Below are 16,295 nucleotides of genomic sequence, written 5' to 3'. Positions count from 1 at the left end.
GAAATGTCTTAAGAAACTGCTGAGCACCTCCTGCATGCTACGCGACTGCTAAAAGTAATTCCAGAGACATCCTATAAAACCCCCAAAAATCACTGTGATGGCTGATCTTGAGTGAGGGACTGTCATCATTACCCTGAAAATTATGCAAGGATCGTCCATAATTTGCAAAAACAAGATGACCTGCGCTGTGTAGCCGATTATTGGGTTAACAAGGTGAGGGCCTACCAGGAAAGTTTTAAAGACAAGTAGGCAGAAAAGGGAGAATTTTCCCTATTTTGCATCTAGGCATCTAGCCGTGTTGAAGTGTATGCCTGGCCTGAATTTTGGAGATGAAGCAAGTTGCATATGATATCCTGGACTACAGGTTTAAGCTGGACCCAGGTATTTGGGGATGCTGTAATGGGCAAATCTCTTCCATTTAGCTGAAGGCTTGTGTGGTAGGCTTGAGAGATTTTCGTAAGAGTTCATACATTCCTTTACTATATAGCTTCCTTTAGCATTCCTCCTTGGCACCGTACTGTGTTTACTCACCACTCCATACTACTCTCACCTGCTGTGAGTAAAACAAACTAATATGAAGGCAGTGCCAACTAATGGAGAAGTTACTATATACCTCGTGACACAAAATGGTCATCCCTCCCAGGGTTTCCCCAGCTCCATTATCCAGGCTTTTTCCTTCAATCCGAGTTGGTTGCAGAGAGATCCAGCACACAGTTCACCAGCATACCCGTTATGCCATCGACATGCCATTGACACCAGTTTATCTGCGTACTCATCATACACACTCTAGTCACACTTCATTCACCTAGTAGCATAACACCAACCCCGCATTCGCCTACACCACACTGTACCCTTGCTTGTGGGCACAGACTGCTGTACGGATACATGGAGGTTAGAGCTGAAGGGGCTCTACCTTGACCTTGTGCAGTCTTGTGGGGCTTCGAGCTCCAGCCAGTGTGACAGTCATTTTGGGTGTGGCAAGGCTATATAAGGCCATGCCCAATAGACTTTTTTGTTTGGTATCCAGAGATTTCGGGGCAGATTTGCAAGCCCTTTGCAACACCTTTGCCCCGCCGTTGCGTCACTATTGTAACGCAGCGGCTTCATACACAATGTGGCCAATTTAGAATGTGAAGCATCGAAGGAGATGTGTCACGTTGTAAAGCCCTGCATCAAATTATACCTGTGTCAAGTATAATGTATGCAGGGTGGGCATTCCTATGCAGGAAAGCCTCGTAGAAGTGATGCAGTGAAATCTACTGCATCAAAACCTTACACCTGCTTGAAGAGGTACAAGGAGTATAGGCCTCCCCAAGCATTGCTGGAGTTGCATCATGCTAGCAACACAACTCCAGTGATGCGTGACTTTTGGGCCAACAGATGTGTCAAAATTTCTGACGCATCTATCAATCCTAGCACCATATTGTAAATACGGAGCATTTTTGGTGTCGCCAGGGTATCGCAGAATGGCACAGGGAAACTGACGCATCTCTACAGATACATCAGTTTCTTGTTAATCTGCCTCTTCGAGCGAGCAGGAGCTCCCTCTTGCAGTCGACATCACGCAAAACTTATGACACGTGTCAAGCCTCAGAACGTACCTGTTTTTTCCTACAGACGCTACATATCAATCCTTGGACTCCAAGTCGACATGAGAGAACCTAGGAAATAAAGACTATGTTAGCACAAGGAATCCAGTACTTGAGTGGAACAAAGAAGGTGAAATGGTAAGAAAGTAAACTCCAACTTACCTGATTAGTCTACTCAGCGAGCCAAGGTACCTTGGGGAAGAAAAAAGACATTGCAATGTTATTTAAGCTATTAGCTGCCAGATATAACATTTAACAAGTGTTCCTGGCCTGACCTAGCAACTTTAGGGATTTGCTACAATACTTTAAGGTCAGAAAGCTGATGGTAATAGAGAGGAGTATCACAAAATGCTACTACCACTCTAGAGACAAAGGGGGATATTCTCAAGAACGTGTGATAACCATCGCAACTTTCAACATCAGTCTATCGCTGGAAAATAATGCTGTGTTAACTAAGTATTCATAACACGGAGGCACCATGCAATAGGCCCCCGACAACGCGTCAAATGTCCGCGATAAAGCCAACGCGACGCTGCAAAAATGTGAAACACGAACGCAAAAAAAGTTGCAATGAGGCTAATTGCGATACAAAAAGCTGCGAAAACCAGCTACAGGCCTGCAAATCCCACACGTCAAGCGGGAAAATGCACCATAAAAGCAAGAAAAAGAACACATCAAAAACAATTCAAAGTGCATAGCAACATGGATGCACCCGGACTGAGTGCAGAGGTTAACGAGAACCCCACAAGCACATTTGCATCTAACCATGTCCCTGACCACACTTCCTCATCATTGCTGTCAGGGTCTGAGTGACCCAGTCAGGCAGTGCCTGACGGGCTGGCTGACATGTCAGTGTGCGGGCTGTTTTTAAAGTCCAACCTGGGCAGTGCATGCGCTGCTCTGCAAGGCATGCTTTATTAAGGTGTGGGTGTGAAGCTTCACCCACTCTCTACTCAGTTTTTTCATTGCCTATTGTAAACTGTGGCTTTTCATTAGTCAATATTCTTAGTAGTCCCTCCTGAGTACCACCTTTTCCCATTTTGTAACTTCCCATGGTGACACCTCCTGTTACTTGTGTTGTTGCCTTGGTAGTCTTTAATTACAGCCTCCAAGCACTATTTTCTCAAAGAGCCTGCTCTTGCTGGCAGGAAAAAGCAGGACACGCTCTCTCCTAACGCATTTGCAATGCAATAGGTCTCGCATTTGCAAGAGTTCAAGCTATTGGCATTGTAAATGACAATGTCCTTTATCTATCTGTTGTAAAAAAAACATAAATAAAATTGCACTGTCACTTACAATGCTAATAGCTCAAACTCTCGTAAATGCGAGCCCTATTGCATTGCAAATGCTTGCTTTGTCTGTTTTTCGGCTTGATGTTTGGTCTGGGGGATGTTTTTACTGTTGATTTCCCTGATATTAAAACAAGCATTGCCTGCAGCAAGTTCAAATGAATGCATTCTTCCACACCTTGTAAAACACCTATACAGCGTGTCTTTACAAGTTAAAAACTGCCCAAATTTACAAACATGGGCCACTTTCTTTAGCTTTATTATTCTCTAATGGAGGCCACTTTTATTTTGGTGCCCGTTCCTGTTTTCTGTCCCAGTTTTAACCTGCTTGCTCTACTTTCCTCATTGTCCTTTCTAGTCATCCTAATCTCTTGCTCTTCCTCTTACTCATCCCTCATCGTATGCCTTCTGTATCCTCCTCTCTGTAGCAATGTCCATGGCAGAGGAGCTTTGCCCCACTGCTGAAATACAGCAGACAGAAGAAAAATAAAATACAATAAAACTATTTTATTGTTATTTTATTTTTACTACCAGTCTGCTGAGTCTAAGGTGGGGTGAAGCCATGCCACAGCGTCACACAGCAGGAGGAGGAAGAGTGGTAGGCACTGAAAGTGTGCATGTTGGTTTGGCCGGCTGTCCACTGTTGCCCAAACCACCACGCACAATCGGAGATATCCTAGTGATCAGGGCACATGCTCTCAGTCGCTGCTGAAAGCACAAAACCAGAACATTATGTCCAATCTCAGTGTTTCTCTTATGCTGGGAGTAATGTTATGTTATGTTATGTTAATAGTTTGTTTGAGCGCACAGCTGCCCCAGCCAAGGGGCGTCCCGGCGCTAACTGTAACATTATACCAGAAAAGGAAACTACAAGAAAGGCAACCTAAGTTGAAGGAAAGAGAAAAGTCTTAATGGCTTTTCGAAAAGGGAGAAGCTCATTGATTCCACGAATAGAAACAGGCAGGGAATTCCACAATTTGGCCGCCAGTAGTCGAAAGGAGCGACCTCCGACGCGGCAGAGTCTGAACTTAGGTATGTTTACCAGATGTTGCCCTAAGGAACGCAAATTACGTTGAGGAGTGTACGGGGTTAAGAGTGGGCGAAGTAACTCCGGACTGGTACCTTTCAAGATTTTAAACGCTAAACAGATCGTCTTAAACTGGATTCTAGCTTGAATCGGTAACCAGTGTAAGGCTCTGATGGTGGCTCTAACAGAGCATCTGCGAGGCAGCCCGACAAGAGCTCGGGCTGCTGAGTTCTGTACTCGCTGAAGACGCAGAATCTCAGCTTTGTTAGCACCCAAGAATAACGCGCTGGCATAGTCCAAGCGCGATAGAATTGTCGCTTGGATAATAAGCTGCCGAACAGGCGCTGGGAAAAACTTCAAAATAGGGCGAAGGCCCCTCAACAAGCCCACACAAGTCGCTGCCACCTTCTTCGTGTGGCACTGGAAATTAAGATCTGCATCCAGCCACACTCCCAAGTTCTTGACCACTGGCTTGGTGGAAGGCATAATGCCTAAGGAGGCTGGCCACCAATGTTCGTTCCAAAGAGAGGTGTTTTTTCCTGCCAACATCACCTCAGTTTTAGTGGCATTTAATTGAAGGCAGTTTTCAGCCATCCATTGGGCAACAGCGGTCATACCATCTCGGAACCTCGAGGCTGTGGTCGAGGGACCTTCAGCCAGGGTAACAATCAGCTGAGTATCGTCAGCGTACGAAACTAACGTAAGGCCCCATTCCCTTGCCACAGCCGCGAGGGGTTGAACATACAGATTGAACAACGTCGGGCTCAACGCAGAACCATGCGGAACCCCTTGGCAGATGGAATGAACTTGAGACTGAAAAGGTGGTGCCGAGACCCGGAAGGATCTATCCGTCAAGAATGCACGGAACCATTCCAGGGCCTGATCCATGATCCCAATAGCCTCCAAACGGTACAGCAGGATGTCATGGGACACCGTATCAAAGGCAGCGCTAAGATCTAATAGTATAAGCGCTGCACTCTGACCGGCGTCAAGGGTAGATCTTAAGTACTCCGTGGAGGCCAACAGGGCTGACTCGGTACTATGACCCGCTCTGAAGCCGTTTTGAGACGGGGCCAGAATGTTATTAAGGGTCATATGGCGAGCCAACATCTCATTCACATGAGCTTCAGCTATTTTAGCCACCCATGGAAGCAGGGAGATTGGCCTAAAATTCTCAGGCGAAGAGGGATCAAGTGTGGGTTTTTTAATAATAGGGGAGACCAGAGCCTGTTTCCAAGCCAGAGGTACTATCGAAGTAGTAAAAGACAAGTTAAGTATCCGCTGGAGAGGTTTCAGCACAAGATCCATAGAGTCCAAAAACTGTGCTGGCCTCATAGGGTCAGATGGAGACCCTGATTTAACCTTTTTACAAAGTCTCATAAGTTCGTCACACGAGAGCTCAGGTATCATGGTGAGAGTGGATGTCTTCTCCCTGACCGTGACAAAGCCTGAAGCAGAGAAATGCTGAGGAAAAGTAGCGTAGATTTTCTGCACTTTGCTCAAAAAGAAAAGAGCAAGGTCCTCGCATTGCTGTGCTGAATTTACATGTGAGGCTGAGGTTTTGGTGTTTTTTAGTTCCTGAACAATTTTAAAGATGTATTTCGTGGGATTCGAACTGTCCCTGATTTTTTCCGCGTAAAAATTCGCGCGTGTGGAGCATATCATTCTATGATAATGTTTTAATTTAGCCGTATACACAGATTTGAGGTCTTTGTCATAGTCTCTTCTCCACAGACGTTCTGCTCTTTTACATTCCTTTCTGAGTATTCTTAGAGAATCTGAGAACCAAGGGTTGGAGGTTGAGTTCCGTCCTCTGACCCACCTAGCTGGAATCAGGGCGTCAAGCCCTCCACTTATCCAGTAGCAAAAGGCGGTATATGCGATCTCAGGGTCAGCCATATATCATGGCTCAATATCATGAGAGAAGTGCTGGGATTGCGGGGAGCCTGTGCTCATGGGTATTGTGTGCTGGAACGGGAGCAGAAGATCACAGCGGCCGGCAGGAAAGGTAAGTTTATATATATATATTATTTTTTTTCCCACCCCCCCACCTCGGATTGGTAGTAGCCGCCGCTGCCGATGCCATTTGTCCTTTTCATTGCTATCTCTCTCCTCCATCCTGTCCTACTACCCCTCTCTACTTCTCTACCTCTTCTTCTACCTATCTCTTGCTGTTGTCCTCCCTCGCACACTCTCTACCTCGCGACTTCCCTTTCTCTCCACCTACCTCATGCTGCTGTCATCACACCCCCTGCTCCTCTCTTTTCCCTGGTCCCTGCCCTCTTTCCTAACCACTTGCACCATCCTCTACTCGATCAATCCACTCCCCCACCTTCTCCCCACCACTCTCTCCCCCTCCCACTCTTCTCAGCCACTCCACCCCCTCTACTCACTACTCTCACCACTCTAACCCCTTTCCTCTGATCCCCCGTGCTGCACGACGGATTCAATTTCTTACCAATTTACCTTTGTTACTTATGTCATCACATGGATTGTAAAGCATGCTGACAGCTCTCTGATAGGGTGTGGCTATAGAAAATTGTACAACAAACAAAATATGCAGACTGTCTTCTAACCAGGCCCCAAGGGCACAGTAATTGGCTATCAATCATGTCCTGCACAAGCTAACCTTACTTCAGTGTTGATAGATTTATGTTAGTGTGGAACGTGCAGTGCTGTTGTTTGTAGCGCGTTGCCAACTAAATGTCTTTGGTGTCCTATTGTCCATTGTCAGATGTTTGAGAAAAGTGATTTATAAGTGGGTGTTAAATTCAGCCTATTGAAGTGGGGTATAAGGTGAGAAACTGGAGAGAGCAAGTTGTGCTGTGGAGAGAATTGACAGGGTTTTGGGGTTCCAGAGGAAATAGGATGGCAGAGGGTAATTGATGGACACAATTTAACTAGCATGAGGTTGATTTTGGTTTCATACTTGATCATGTGATTCAAGGTAGGAGGGTCTACATGGGCGCCGAATGATGATGGTCATAGGGATGAAAGAGAGGGAGTATTACTAGAGAAGATAAACCATAGGGTGAGAAAGCATAATGAGATTGTGCAAGTGGCGTCTGTGGTTATAGTGAACGCACCAAGTTTTAGGTTGTGTGCAGCACAAAGGCAGTTGCAGCCGGTACAGGTAAGAGCGGTAGGTCGATGGGGTGGGGCGGGGCAGGGTGAAATTGACAGATGACAGAATAGGTAAAATAAAATACATTTAAAAAAAAGAAAATCACTTACCTTGCGCTCGCCGCATCTCTGACTCGGCTATGTGTCGAGCGCAAGGTATGTGGTTTTATTTATTTATTTATTTTTCCCTATTCTGTCGTATGTCGACTCCCCCATATCTCGCTTATGCAAGAGCTACTGGCGTAGAATTTTAGTAGTCAAATATAGCAATATCATGTGTTTAGAGGAGTTCTGACAACTTTTTGACCCAGTGCTACTGCACCTGCTGCACCATTCAAATCATGACTCTGTTGTATGCAAGGTAACTGCATTGTGGCTGCCTGTTTAGTAGTAAAATGTAGCATAGCTCTTGTGTATTAACTTTATTTTTAACGCACAACATTTAGAATTTGAACATAGTGACCAAATAGATTACATTGAAAAAAACAATCCGATAATGCCTACAAAGTACAGAGAAAGGTACTGAGGCATGAATAGGAAATGCAGCAAACATTCTAAGGCTACAACATCTGCTTTATACAACTAAGTAACAAAAAGCAAGCATACCAGCATACTGTTAGAAACTCTCTGCCTTTTCCGTGGGAAGAAATCTTATCTTGACAGTGAATGGGGCTTAAACAGTTTGAACAACATTAGTAGAAATATCGTAAATGCGTGTAGCCAGGAAAATTCTAACTAAAAGTTCCAAACAGAAGCAAATGCCGATAGACTCAGTTTTTGCACTAGTATGATGGAGATCGCAAATTGGATGGCCAATAACTGCCTCCAATTGAACCCGAGCAAGACGGAAGTCATGCTGTTGGGTAAGGCCGAGGAATCCTGGTCCCCGGATTGGTGGCCAGCACAACTAGGCTCGCTTCCCTCGCCATCTCAGAGTGTGAATAATCTGGGCATCAAATTAAACCACACCCTCACAATGCAAGATCACATTTCCTCGGTAGCCGGGGCGTGTTTCTATAGATTAAAATTATTACGGAAAGTCCTTCCTTTTATCCCCATGACACATCGCAGAACGCTGACTCAGGCAACAATTATTAGTCGGCTGGATTACAGAAACGCTCTGCTTGCTGAAGTAGGTGCAACACACATAAGGAAACTGCAGGTCATTCAGAATACGGCCGCTAGGCTGGTTCTGAACCAACCGGCGGGCACTCCATCTTTGACTTTACTGAGAATCCTACACTGGCTTCCAGTGAAGCAAAGATCCTTTTTTAAAGTTTGCTGCCTGACCTTTACGGCTCTCCGGGGCCGCGGACCACTGTATCTCCAACTAAAGCTGAAAAAATACACGCCCAACCGCCCACTGAGGTCCAGTTCGCGGCATCTTCTGCATGTCCCTCGCATCCAACGAAGTAGGACTGGGGGTAGGGCCTTCTCTTACTTGGCCCCTAAGTATTGGAATAGTCTCCCTGTGACCCTGCAAGATATCCCCTCCTACCAATCTTTCAGGAAATATCTTAAAGCCCACTTGTACCAGTTCTAGTTGTCCTGCTATGCCTCTTGTGACTGCGACTGAGAAAAAAGCGCCGAGATGCCACCCGGTGATTCGCGCGCTATACAAGCAAGAATAACATAACATAACAAATGAACACAGTAATTCGGGGATGTGAACTAATAAGAGCCCCCTTTTAAGAGATATTAAATACTAGAGATTTTCACAAGCTATGTGCAGGCGAAACCTAAATTAACAAAATTAAGAGGCATTGTGTACCACAACACACCACTTAATTTGCCTGCTCTTGCTGCATAATTTAGTCAATTCTGCCACACAATTTGATCTTCTACTGCGGAAAAATTGCAGTGACCCTGATTAATGCCTTAATTCCAAATTCTTTAAGTGAAACCTGGAGGAATTTGTCCCCAAATAAATGCCCGAAATTTGGAAGTAGCATGGGAAATAGGTTCAATAATACTGATTTTTTTGTTACTCCCCATTCTATTGGCGATATAAGTGGGATTACTTGTAATTCTGCAGTGATTCCATGTCCCGAAATTATAATACAGTCGTATTGGTAAATCAGGGGGCCAATAGACTGCACTGAATTTACCGCAATACTTCTCATGAAGGTCAATAGTTATGGGCTCGAGGTTCCAATGGGACCCAAGAGGTTGTTTTTAGGTTTCGCCTGTCGAAAGCTGCGCACTGCGCAGCTTTTCGCGCAGGCGAAATCTTATGTCTACAGTATGTGTGTGTTGTCCCGCCCCTCTGTTCCATTGGCTAGCTCCATAAATGGAGGCTAGCCATTGGAACAGAGATATGTCCGTCATTGTGCGAGGCAATTGGTGGGCGTTCCGGCGATTTTTTCCCTCTCCGCCCCTTTTAAAACGTCATGCGGCGGTGGGCGGTGATTTTTTATTTTTTTTTAAAGCTTTGTTTTCGCCATTTTGGAAGTGTTGTTTTCAGGGATGGGTTGCACGATGTCTCGCTGTCTGTTTCCGCCCCCCCTCCCGCTGTCAGTGTGCCCGTTCCTGCCCCCCCTCCCGCTGTCCGTGTGCCCGTTCCCGCCCCCCCCTCCACTGTCCGTTCCCGCCCCCCCTCCCGCTGTCCGTGTGCCCGTAGGTGCTTGGTGGCAACGGCCCATCATTGGCTGCGCATGGGGAAGGGCGGGGGCAGCGGGTCACGGCGGCGGCATGGTTTCGCCGTGCGAGTGTGTCACACAATTACAAAAAATCCGGGAGTGCCGTGTCAGTTTTGTGCTCTTCCCTCAGGTCCTCCCCTGCCCGCCTCCTCCGCATCCTCCTCCACCTCATCCACCCTGGCAGAGCGGACCCCCTCCTTGTCCTCTGCCCCGGCGGGAGCCAATGGCGGACGGAGGGCGCTGCTAGGCAACGGCACGGCCGGGGGCTCCTACTCCGAGGGAGAGCTGGTGCCCGAAGCACTCCTGCCCCAAGGCGGCTCCGGAGAGCCCAGTGCACCCGCCGGCGGTGAATGCTGCCTGCATGCATGTGTGCCTCGTCTGCACTCTGCTGGGGGGTGCCTGCGCGCACTTCTGGGGGGAGGAGGGGAGTGCCTGCATGCATTCTCTACTTCGGTGCGCCGATGGGGGTGTGCGCCTGCATGCTTGCCTCGTCTCCGTGCTGCTGGGGGGTGCCTGAGTGCACTTGTGGGGAGAGGGGAGGGTGCCTGCGTGAAGTACCTCTGTGCACTGCTGAGGTGTGTCTGCATGCTTGCCTTATCTCCGCTCTGCTGGGGGGTACCTACCTGATGTACCTCAGTGCACTGCTGGGGGGGGGGTGCCTGCATGTACTTCTGGGGGTGGGTGAGCCTGCATGCATGCCTCGTCTCCGCTCTGCTGGGAGGTGCCAGCGTGCACTTCTGGGGGTGAGCCTGCGTGCATGCTCTACTTCTGTGCACTGCTGGGGGTGTGCGCCTGCATGCATGCCTCGTCTCTGCTCTGCTGCGGGGGTGCCAGCGTGCACTTCTTGGGGGGGTTTGTGCATTTCGGGGGGTGAGCCTGCGTACATTCTCAACTTCTGTGCACTGCTGGGAGTGTGCGCCTGCATTGTCTCCCTCTGTGCACTGCTGGGGGTGTGCATCTGAATGCTGTATCGCTGTACGGCTGGGGTGTGCCCGCATGATGTACCTCTGTGCAGTGCTGGGTATGTGTGTGTGTGCACCTGCATGCCATTCCTCTGTGCACTGCTAGGGATGTGTGCCTGCAAGCACTACCTATGTGCGCTGTTAGGATATGTGTATGCCTGCCTGCTCTGCCGCTGTGAACTGCTGGGGGATTGTGTCTGTATGCTGTACTTTTGTGCACTGCTGTGGGTGTACACCTGCATGCTGTACCTCTGTGCACTGCTGGGGGTGTACGCCTGCATGCTGTACGCCTGTACCTCTGTGCACTGCTGGGGGTGTACGCCTGCATGCCGTACCTCTGTGCACTGCTAAAGATGCGTGCCTGCAAGCACTACTTATGTGCGCTGCTGGGAGTGTGTGCCTGTCTGTTCTGCCGCTGTGAAATGCTGTGGTGTGTCTCTGCCTGCTCTGCCATTGTGAACTTCTGGGAGTGTGCGCATATCCGCCCTGTTTCTGCGACCTTCTAGGAGCGTGCCTGTCTGTTCTATATCTGTAAAATGATGGGCGCGAAGCAGCTTGCTCTACTTACATGTACTGCTGTGAGGATTACCTTCCTGCTGTATCTCCGTGATTTGTTGAAACGAGTGCCTCTCTGTTCTACCTATGCGACCGGCTGGGAGGTGTGTTTGCCTGTTCTATATCGGGACTCCTAGGAGACCTGCCTAACTGCTTAGATATGTGCCTGCCTGCTCTATCTCTGTGAACTAATGGCATGGGAGGCTAGTCTGTCTTGTTTCCTGCTGGACACTGTTTCTGTATCCCAAGTGCCGTGTACATCCGGATGTGCTGCAAAATAAGTTTGAATCCCAGCTGTGGTGCAAATTGTGTACTAAGGGGTTGTGTGCGTGCCTGGGCGTGTGTGCGCATCTGTGTGTGTTTGCCTGTGTATTTGAAAGCATCTTTGTGTGTGTGTTTGCCTGTGTATGTGAAAGCATCTGAGTCTGGGGATGTGTGCGTCCCTATGTGTGTGTGCCTATATATGTGTACGCATCTGAGTGTGTGTGCGTGCTCTGCTCACCTACCCACGTGAAGATTTCAACCTGCCTCAACTCTCCCGGGACATAGCCCCCTGTCTTGTGGATATTAAACGAAAGGTACCCCATGCAGCGCTGGAGGCATTTGCTGTGCTGGCCTCGTCCATGGGTTTAGATAAAGCCAGCCTCTTCAAGGCCGTGGATATTGTGGCACTTAATGAGGAGGGGGATGGAGTGATGCATGCAGTCCAGGCAAGGCTAGCCAGAAAAACCCTTCCCAAACGTGATGCACAAGGTCTAGTAGACTATGCCACCCCTTTACCTACCTCTGCTCATGGAAGAGGTGCTCACATTCTTCCAGGAGCGGACTCAGACTGGCTTCTGTCAGGATGTAGGACTCAGAGTGCACACACTCCCAGCGGTGACAGTGCCCTCAGGCGTCATGGATCCTACAATGACCTACTGCTTCTGGCTGATCCCACCGTTGGTGCCAGGAGGGTGTTAAGCGCAGGTAAACGGAAAAACATACTGCCTTGGGAGAATGATTCCGCTCCAGTAGTGGGAGTTCAAGCAAAGGATTCCCTATATGCCAAGGAGCTCCAACAGCTAACTGTGATTTCTTTCATTATTCAGTTTTAATGTATTGTATATTCGATGTTTCAAATATTGAGCCTGCTTTCAGAACTAGAAGCTGCTAACGGAGAGGCTTGTTTATCTGTGAGCACCAACTCTTCATATTTTAACATTAGAGATGCCAACACAAATTGCAGTGCCTCTTTGTCGTAAACCCAGGGCAGTGCTACCACTCATGCTGTTAAAGATTCTGCATGTCTGGGCTGGCTACTTTCTAGCTCTGATCGTTTTACGTGTGACTGGTGGCAAAGCAGCTAAATTGTGCATACAAAATCCACAGCAGGTGACTCATACTGCTACTCATCACAGACCAAAAATAAAATATCCATATTGATTAACATGCATCTATTTACATTTTGTAGCAAATGTTTTAAATGCGAAAATAGCATACTGGAAACCTTCTCGTATACCTGGGCCCACATACGTGTTTGCCTGCTTAGAAACCACACTACTGTGTTGAGTCAATTAGCACGGTGCGCCGGGAAACAAGATAACCGGGTGTCACACTTCAGCTGCTGCCTCTTTTGAATAGACTGTTTGCATGATTTATGTCAACATTTATCACAGTTAGCTTTTGCTCTGGGTGTGTGTGTGTGGCTCTGGGTGGGTGTGTGTGGCTCTGGGTGGGTGTGTGTGTGGCTCTGGGTGGGTGTGTGTGTGTGTGGCTCTGGGGGTGTGTGTGTGTGTGTGTGTGGCTCTGTGTGTGTGTGTGTGTGTGGCTCTGGGTGTGTGTGTGGCTCTGGGTGTGTGTGTGGCTCTGGGTGTGTGTGTGGCTCTGGGTGTGTGTGTGTGGCTGGCTCTGGGTGTGTGTGTGTGGCTCTGGGTGTGTGTGTGTGGCTGGCTCTGGGTGTGTGTGTGTGGCTGGCTCTGGGTGTGTGTGTGTGGCTCTGAGTGTGTGTGTGTGGTAGTAATTGCTGTCTGCTGAGCTCGCCCGTAGGGTACAATAGGTCTCCAATTTGCGAGAGATTAAGCTAATGGCAATGTAAATGACAATGCCATTTATTTATCTGTTTTCAAAACCAACACATAAATACAAATTTTGTCATTTACAATGCCAATACCTCTAACTTTTCCAAAGGCGAAACCATTGCATTGTAAATGCTTGTTATAAACTGTGCTTTATTGTCACTTCTGTAATTACTAAGCTCTATAAATAAAGATGTTACAAATAACCAATTTAATGTTGCTCAATTTACTGTCTTTGAGAGGATAGAAGGCTTGCTGGGATTTGGGCAGGCACTGCTTGCACATAACTCCACAGCATGTGTTTAACCACTTAGCTATATTTGGGAAAGATTATTGTGCGTATACTGTGAACGTATATGCATCTCTTGGCTGTCTCATGTGCGCCCGTGTTATTTGCAGGCGCGGCCCGTGCAGGTAAGAGCGGAGGGGCGGGGGGATTCGACAAACAACAAGGAGGGAAACTTAAATCAAAAAGGTTTTCTTTTTTTATTTAGCTTCCCCTCATAGACGTATGTCAAATCCCCCCCTCCCACCCATCCCCCAACACCCGCGCTCCACCGCTCTTACCTGCATGGGCCACGCCTGCTTATTTGATCACACGGTGCAGCTTCAAAATAAGCGAAGATATGCGATTTTGAAATGAATCGCCAAATGTAAATGCCTGTCTCTGGAATTCTCATTAATGATACAGCACTCTGACTTAGGATGCTCTGATCATCCAGAGTGCTTGATCTTCAGTCTTATCTGACCTTATCTTCACCTTGCACGGCACATGGATACACAGAACACCATTCTCTAAACATTACTGCATTCAGAAGCCTCTGGATATTATCGCTCCACACATACTTACATATCAAAACATTTTATTGCTATGCAACTAGCCTCCATCTAGAAGGTACCCCCAATAATGGCACACTAATATTACTTGATGACCTTAAGCCAGTTGGCCTTTCTCAAATGGTCACGTGCCCTGCTCATCAGGATGCAACGGCAGCTGCTGCCAATCCAATGTGGGGAGGGGGGTGGGGAATAAAAATATAGACTTACCTTTCCTGTCGGCCACCACGATCTTCTGCTCCCGTGCTGCGCTGCTTCTTTGCTCCCGTCCTAGCACTGCAATTTCCATGAGCACAGGCTCCCAGACCCCACGCAATCCCAGTGCTTCTCTCATGCTATTGTTCCCAGCATGACAGAAACGCGGGGACTGGCCAGAGCGGGCAGGTTTTGCGCTTCAGAAGGGACTGGGAGCCTGTGCCCCTGAGCACTGCGGATATCTCCAAGGAAAAGCCTGGAGATATCCAAGTGCGCATGTCAGTTTGGCCGTCTTAAGATGGCTGGCCAAATGGACATTCACACTTTCAGTGCTTACCACTCCTCCTCCCCCTACTGCTGATGCTGCGGCATGGCCCAGCCCCAGACTCCTGACTGGAAGTGAAAAATAAAATGAAAATAAAATATTTTTATTGACATTTCATTTTTCTTCTGTTTGCTGCATTTCAGCAGTGGGGAGACGCTCCTACGCCATAGCAGGGGAGCTGCCTCTGTCAGGATGGCCATATACCCAACCCTATTTTTACCAACATTGTGAACCTCAAGACTGTTACCCCCTTACTGATTACCTGGACTGACCATTACCTTATTTCTTTTTCCATAACCTTCCCCATTCCTCACAACAACTCCTCCATCCACAAAAAATCAGATCCTTAACCATGAGATTCAATGAAAAATTAGAAGACCCCCCTAAACAACTTTCCCCTAGGCCACGAGACTGATGTATCTTTGGCTTCCAGTAGCTTCAACCATTGGATTACCCACACTGTCAATTCCATGCCTCTTTAAGAGAACTTCGTCCAAACTTAAAAGCTTTTTCCGTGAAATGGTGCTTTGGGACCTTTAGGGTACTGAGGTTCCACTGTAATTGTCTGGATCAAGCTTGGAGATGTTCCCATCTTTAAATAAATAAGAGCACATACAAAGCTGCACTTAGTAATTACCTCAGTAAAATTCATAGCACTCGCTAGGACTTCCTGGTGAATTGCATCTATTCTAGCCCTAACCCTTCTTATGAAAAGGTTGGTATCGGCAAGGAATTCACACAACCGACAGCCTGTTCCTAATCATTCTCTGACTCTCATGCTCTTTGAAATGCTATCTTGAAATTCTTTCAATATATAATTAACACCATCTATGCTAATTTCAATACCCAATAGCAGATTGATACCTTTCCCTTCATAAATATCTCCTACTCCACAATGTAACTCCATGGCCAAACTTGCGCCAGAAGATGCAGACAGGGTTCGCACTACTATGTGCTTCTTCAAATTCTGATCGTCAGATGATGCATTATCTCATGTTATCGTTTCCTACTGCCCCAGCACTTTAGCGCTAGCTTAACATTTCTCTGTAATCTTCGTAACACGTTAATCTTTCCCAAAGCATTAAACATGCTAACATTCTCCCCTTGTTGAAAATAACTCTTGCCTAATCCTCAGATACTTGCAAATTATAGACCAATATCATTGCTGCCTCCTAAAATCCAACACCTCCCCTAGTATCCACACAGACTGGAGTTGGAATAGTAAATTATACTATTCCAACATCCAGCGCCCCCCTCCGCAAGTCGTTGTTCCGACTTGCAGAGTAATGGTATGCGGAATCACAACGCGGTCGTTGTAACAACCGCGTTGTGATTCCCTGCAGAATAAGAACCTGCGGAAAAAGAACATACATTCCTCTCAGTATGTATTGAGAACCACATACAGTAGAGACGTCTCTGCTAGCATCAATGTCTAACATCCGCAGAATCATGAAACAGGGCACTTTGCAGCTGTGATCCTGTTGGACCTCTCTCTGGCAATCAACACAGTCTCTCAAGCCTTCCTATTTAAACACATGTACAGTCTCAGAATTTACCTTCAAACCTTGAAGTGATTTTAATCTTTTCCTGTGATAAAGTCATCCTTTTTGCACTGATCACCCTCATTTTCTGACTGATACTGGAGGTATCTGACTCTGACTGCTCCCTGGGCTCTGCCAATCAGGCCCAGTGCTCTA

The sequence above is a fragment of the Lissotriton helveticus genome, chromosome 1_1 (assembly GCF_964261635.1).
Source record: "Lissotriton helveticus chromosome 1_1, aLisHel1.1, whole genome shotgun sequence".
Taxonomy (NCBI): domain Eukaryota; kingdom Metazoa; phylum Chordata; class Amphibia; order Caudata; family Salamandridae; genus Lissotriton; species Lissotriton helveticus.
This window is presented reverse-complemented; position numbering follows the sequence as displayed.